The sequence below is a fragment of the Octodon degus genome, unplaced genomic scaffold, assembly GCF_000260255.1.
Source record: "Octodon degus isolate 3935 unplaced genomic scaffold, OctDeg1.0 scaffold00114, whole genome shotgun sequence".
NCBI classification, from domain to species: Eukaryota; Metazoa; Chordata; class Mammalia; order Rodentia; family Octodontidae; genus Octodon; species Octodon degus.
In genome coordinates this window covers 1,231,150-1,238,243 of record NW_004524690.1, presented here as the reverse complement: position 1 = coordinate 1,238,243, position 7,094 = coordinate 1,231,150, and the positions used below count along the sequence as shown (strand labels likewise).

Below are 7,094 nucleotides of genomic sequence, written 5' to 3'. Positions count from 1 at the left end.
AGAGAGAGAGAGAGAGAGAGAGAGAGAGAGAGAGAGAATAAAAGAAGTCGTGTGATATTTGAGCTAGTGTGTCTAAGTTACTTCACTTAACTTTATAGTCTCAAGGTGCATCATTTTCCTACAAGTGCCTCATGTATAAGGCATGTTTTATTTATTCATTCTTTTGTTGACAGGCCCCTAGGTTAATTCACTATCTTGGCTAGTGTGAACAATGCCAACCTGAGCATTTATTTGGCCTGTTTTGTATTCTGATTTCATTTCCACTTGGTATATATCCACAAATCATATATTTGCATCATATGTTAGTTCTAATTTTAATTTTGTTTTGATGGAACTCTACACAGTTTTCTATAGTGTATATATCAATTTCAATTGGCAATAAGAGTGTTAAAAGATTTTCTTTTTCATTATCTCCTCATCAACATTTATCATTTTTGGTGTCTTTGATAATAACCATTTTAAATGGTGTGAGATGGAATCTCAGTGTACTTCTGATTTGGATTTCCCTACTGGCTAAAGATGTTGAACATTTTTATATATTTATTTGATCATTAGTATGTTTTATGAGACATTTCAATTCAAGTCTTTTACTTATTTTTGATTGCTTATTCTTGTTTCTTTTCTTTCTTCATATATTCTGAATATTAATTGTCTTTCAGATGAATAGTTAGTACAGATTTTTTTCCACTATATATGTGCTCTTGATTGAATTCTTAGTTGTGCAGAAATTTTAATTTGACATGGTCTCATTTGTCAGATTTTTGTTGTTGTTGTTTTCTGAACTTCAGGAGTCTTGGTGGGAAAGTCATTAGATACCACCTTGAAGTGTTTCACTCTATATTTTCTCCTGTCGTTTCAAAGTTTCTGGTCATACATGGAAGTATTTGAACCAATTAATATTTTTGTTTGTTTTTATGGTAGTGAAAATCAAATGCTGGGACTTCACACTGAGGTATATCCCAGCCTTTTTTATATTTTGTTTTGACAAAGTCCATTAAGTTGTTAAATTGCATATACTAGCTTTAAACTTACCATCCCCCTGCCTCAATGCTTCTGGATTGTTGGGATGATATCCACTGGCCACCATGTGTAGGTCTTATGATTAACTTTTAATAATGACCTTTTAAAATGCTTGCCTATCACTATCAATGACAAACTTGGTGTAAATAGGTGATTAGACATCCTAGGACATTTTCACAACTGTGTTAAACTTTAAGATCATTAATGTTATATTTAAAATAGTCTGCATTTTAAAATATTTTGTTTCCCGTGAACACACCCATATAGCCAGTAAAGTTGAAGTTTTGATATGAAGTGTTTTCAAAGCTAAATCCATAAATTGCATGAAATTTTAGAGCAGTCACCGTGCAGATAGCACATATATGTCTCAAAAGTCACATAGGCGACAAATAAGTGTCAGATACTTGAAAGGTGAAGCTTACAGTGCCTTTCAAAAAGCTCTTTCACTTCATTTACCTGTCCTTCCCTGGACTGGATGTCTAAATCCACCTAGTCATCTAACAGCTCCATTCCTTATCTACCTCCTTACGCAGATGGTCAGACTGTGGAGTACTAGCTGCTGGACACAGTCATCACAGGGAAGGACAAGGACTGCTAGTCCTGCACCTACTTGGATGATACATTAGAGCCTGCTCTAGTCACACAGCCTTCACGAGCCACAGCACTGCTGGGATGCAGATAGCCTCTGTGGTACTTCGGGCAGCAGAGTCCTAGCTAGCTTGGAGATATCTGATGGAGCATCTCTAAAATAATTCACTGTTACCCTTTGTAAAAGTATTATGAAAACTATTCATAATAGCATGAAAGGCAATTGTAGATCTTATGCCTAGGAACCTCTGATAATCAATGTTGTCATTTAATTTGTAGGTTTAGGTTGTTGTCAGGGTTTATATGGGAACAGATTTAATACTTGGTACGTAATTTCCAGGATTATTTTATAATACTCACCTCAGAAGTCAAATGCAGAAGGGTGCAGATCTGTTCATGCACCAAAGATCCAAAGAATCCAGCTGAGGGCCTGGATCTGATAGACGTGCCCTGCATGAGAACAGCTGAAGATGGACAGCCCAAAGTAATGTCCACCAGGAATCCAACTGGAGGCCTAGAGTCCACGACAATGTCTCATGAAAGTCTGTGTGAAGTATGTGCACTGAGAAGGCACAAAGGTCAGTGGTGGAAGCTAGAAAGTCTGCACCAGGGGGATGAAGGATTTGTGCCAGCAGGCCGAAGGATCTGCACTGGAGTCAGAAAGCAATGCTCACGGTAAAGACCAGAACTCCCTCAAAATGAGCTGCAGCCATCCTCAGCAACAGTGATGACCTGAGCTCACCCCAGAACAAGAACAGCTGAATCATATCAGGAGAGCCAGAGTAACAAACTTCCTCAGGAGAATAAACAGCACACCACCTTCCTCTCCAGCTTTCCTTTTATGCTGTTGGCAGCAACGCTCGGTTGGGCCTTCCATGCCCAGCACCATGCTGACTCAGTTCAGCTGTGTGTTACAAGTTGATCATTAGTTAATCCACCACCGTCTGCGAACCATTCTCTACCTAAAACATATGCCAAACACAAAGGAAGTGAGAAGTGTTAAATATAGCTAAACAAGCCACTAACAATGCACATTTTAAAAGTGATATTTCTTCTAAAATCTAAAGTCAGGTTTATTTCCTGACTTGACTCCACTTTAACAAGCCAGTATTTATGAAGCAGTGAGGTGTGATGAGGAGAAAAAGAAAGCATATGGTTCTATCTTTAATCTTCACCAATTAAAGAAAATGCATAGAAGTGCATAGAATTCAGTACGGAAATGTGGGCGGCCTGGAGTGTATCTGACACCCTACCCCGACTGTTCTACTTCCGAGCCTCTCCTCCTCACCATCTCCCTCCCTGAGCACAGCAAGGAATGCAGATTCCCAGCAGGAGTGCAAAAAAATTGGGGAGAACTGCAAACCATTACTACTGGAATATCTGAGCTCTAGCTGTGTGCCAAGATGCACAGACTATTCAGAGAAAAAAATGAGGGAAGGACAATTGCTTCCTGCTCCTAATCCTTTCAGAATAAAGTAAGTCTTTATAATATCCACAGAATTATATTCAATGAACATATCTAAGTGAAGAAACCTCAAAATCAGAGCATAAAAGCATTCATCATGCAACGTAACTCTCTCACACTTTTAATAAAAATAATTATAATGGGAAAGAATAAAGGGCAAGGAAATATCATCCAAGTGAAGGTAGTTTGTGTGTAGAGCATAAGGCCATATTCCCTTTTCAGATCTCAAATTGTCTCTTTTATAAAACACAGAGTCCAGAGTCAGGTAAGTTAAAGAATAGATAACTGCTTCAAGGGCTGGGGAGGTAGCTTGGCAGTCTAAGCGCCTGCCTAGCAAGCTCAAGGATCTGGATTCCACTCCTGGTACCACATACCATGCCAGACCTGAAACCGGGCATGGTGGTCCACATCTGTAATCCCAGAACTGGGGAGGTTGAGACAGGAGGATCATTAAGAGGGTGCATTACATAGAGAGACCCTGTACCAAATAAATAAATATAATAAAATATTTTAAAAAGTTTAAAGAAGATAATTTCCTTATGTGTAACAATTGCTGTGGCGCCAATGCAAAACTATTTTTTATTCTTCGTTCTCTTCTGCCCCATGTGGGTCTTTCTTTGCTGACCCAGTTGTTTGCTGTATTCCCTATGGTCTGTGCTGATGATCTTACATCAACAGTTGATGGAATTTTGTGCTGTTTCCTATCTATATTACTATTAATATCTTTAGAGAACAGTGTTGAATTATTAACCAGGTGACTTTTAGATAAAATGAAGCTCATGAAGCTGCCATCATTTTCGGCCCCTAGGATTAATCCATTCTTTTCACACTTCCTAAAACAAGCTAGCTGACCAAATTCTAAGGGAATCTTGAAAGAAGCAAGACTTGACAAGCTGCTGGCTGAGGAAGCTTTTTAACTTTATATTTTTGTTACTCTCTGATTTATTTTATAGGCAGAATACTATGAATTTCTAAATCAGTATAATACCTCCCTTAGGACTTTTTGACATTATTACAACGATTTTATAGAAAATATACTGTTTTAAGGGTGGAAACTTTCCACTTAAACTAAGCATCTATAAGAATTTATTTGATGTATTTTATATTAATGTTGTGCAAACTTAAAAGAAATAGGTATCAAATGAGTCCTAAAATTGAGTTCAAAATGATATTTTTGAAGTGTGAGGTTTGCACTATTAGCATTTTTTTTTCTTACCCATAGAAGCAAGAATTAAGGAACAGATGACAGTTTTGTATGTCGATTTTATTTTTATTTCTTTTCTTTTTTTCTCCTTGAACTTGTCTTTTCAGGCTATCATTATCTTTTGGTTGGTTTCACTAGAATATATCATCTTTAGAGTTAGTATATTTTAATAATATGAACAATAAATTTTTCTCATCATTTTAAATTTTAATAAAATGAATTTTATATTACATAGAGTAAGTCCATGCACTCATTGTTGATAAAAGTTTTAGAAATAATTTCTATGAAAAGTTTAGCATTTGGAAATTTATTATAATGTAACTTCTACAGGTACGGATCCTCATCACCTTATTCTTTTAATTTTGTGAAACTTTAAAAATGCAGAAAAGTACAAAAAATAAGATAACATATTCTTATGTCATGATGCAGAATTAGTGAGTTTCTTCTTATATTTACTTGCAGAGAAATGGATATTTATATAAAAAGATGAAGCCCCTCCCCACCCCAACCCCACACTCATTCCCATCCCTTCTTCATTCTTCACAGGCCACCATCAGGAGCTTTGTTTGTACCCTTCCAATTGACTTCAAAAACATTTACATATGTATGAGCAAACATTAGGAATGTAAACTATTGAACTTCATCAGGTAAATGTTTATAATTCAAATTTACAAAGTCAATGCAATATATATAGACACATCTATATCTGTATCTATATCTATATCTATGTCTATATCTATCTATATCTATATATATTTCCCCAACTTTTCCAATCTCAACTTTTTTTAGGTATTTTCATGAACATGTGGCTTTCATCTGTTGCATTTTTATAGATGTGTAATATTCCATCATATAAACTTTACATTGTTGTTCTAGAAGAATATTTGAATTGTTTCTAGTATCTAGCCTCTAAAAATTGAGCCACAGAGAAACTTCTGGTATTTCCTGAGTATACATGTTAAATATGTATTTTTGATTTTTTTTTTTACAAGAAATGCTTTCCTACTCCCTAGGTCAAAACCATTTTTTGTACACTGCCTTTTAATAATGCTGTCTTCATTCCAATAAGTTTTACTTTTCTGTGTAATCCATGACCCATTCTTAGATAACAATTACCTCCAAATAATTTTTTAAATTATTTTCCCTTGTCCTATTATTATCTCTTTCATATTCAAACTCAAATAAATGCATAGGTCTTTCTAGAATCTCTTCTGCTTTGCTGAATCCCTATCACAAAGGCTTATTACCTGCCTTTGTGATAGGGATCATATGTGTTTCTGTTTCTTCCTTTGTTGTACTTGTAATTTTTCTTATATTGGTAAAGATCGCCAGATTTATGCTAAGTGTAGTAACATTCCTTCATTTTCTGCTCCCAATTTTAGGGAAATGCATCTAAAGTCAGTGTTATTTTGATGTAGTTCTTTTTTTGTTTGGGCAGTCTTTTTATCATATGAATGTCTTTTTCTTCAGTACAAACTATTGGTGTCCTCTAAAGTCTTAGCATTTGTTTAAAAGTTCATCTCACTCAAGATGCTCTGTTTCAAAATATTTCTGTTACACTCTGAGATACAAATTTCTGGTGCATGTTTTCCCATTCTGAAGCTATTTACAGGTCTTAATGAGTATAGATTTTCTGATGTCTAATGTGGTGTGACTGCTGGCTGAAAGCTTTTCCACATTCACTACATTGATAATGCTTCTTGCCTGTGTGTATTCTCAAATGCCGGGCTAGAGTTGAGATAGGTGGGAAAGCATTCCTGCATTCATTACAACCATAGGACTTCTCTCCTGTATGACTTCTCACATGCACTGTGAAAGAAGAACTCTGAGAGAAGGCTTTTCCACATATATTGCATTCATAAGGTTTATCATCTGAATGAATCCTCACATGTACAATAAGTGATGTTTGTTAAGATAAGGCTTTTCTACATTCATTACATTCATAGGGTTTCTTTCTAGTGTGAATATTTTGATGCTTTATGAGGTACTTCTGGCCAAAAGCTGTTCCACATGTATTACATTTAAAGGGTTTCTCTCCAACATGAATTTTCTTAAGCTCAGTAAGATTTTATTTGCCACTAAAGCTATTCCCACACTGTTTACATATGAAGGTCTTTTCTCTGGTGTGAGTTCTCTGGTGTCTGATGAAGTTTGACTTCTGAATGAAGCCTTTCCCACAGTCTTTGCCCTAAAAAGGTTTCTCTCCATTGTGAATTTTCTGATGGGTAAGGAGGTTCTCTTTCTGGCTGCAAGACTTTCCACAATCATTACATTCAAAAAGCTTTTCTCCAGTATGGGTGTTCTGATGTTTAATGACATACTGTTTTTGGCTAAAGGCTTTCCCTCATTCATTACATTCAAAAGGTTTCTTTCTAGTATGAAAATGCTCATGTTCAGTGAGATAGAATTTTGGCTGAAGATTTTTCCACATACCTTTCAGGCAAAGGGGATTCCCTCACTACAATTTCTCTGCTGACTGAGGTGCAACATCAGAATGCAAGCTTTCCCACATTTACAAGGTTGCTCGTCAGTATAGATTTTCTGATGAGTTGAGGATTTACTTTTGGCTGAAGATATTTGCACATTTCTTACATTTATAAAACTTCTGTATATGACCTCTCAGATGCAAAACAATGTATAAAGCTTGAGAGATAATTTTACTAACAGTACCACAATCAAATCTTTCCAGTATAAAGTTCTAATATTCAGTGACAGCATGCTATATTCACTGGTTTCTTTCCAGTATGAATTTTCTGCTATTCAGTGAGATCTGTCATCTAGCTAATGGCTTTTCAATTATTCTTAAAAGCACAAAAT

At 35.7% G+C, this 7,094-nt stretch overlaps 1 pseudogene; it reads right to left on the bottom strand.

Annotated features, from left to right (window-relative positions):
- Positions 1-5,892: 5,892 nt before the first annotated feature.
- LOC101586563 lies at positions 5,893-6,767 on the bottom strand (annotated as a pseudogene).
- Positions 6,768-7,094: the final 327 nt, after the last annotated feature.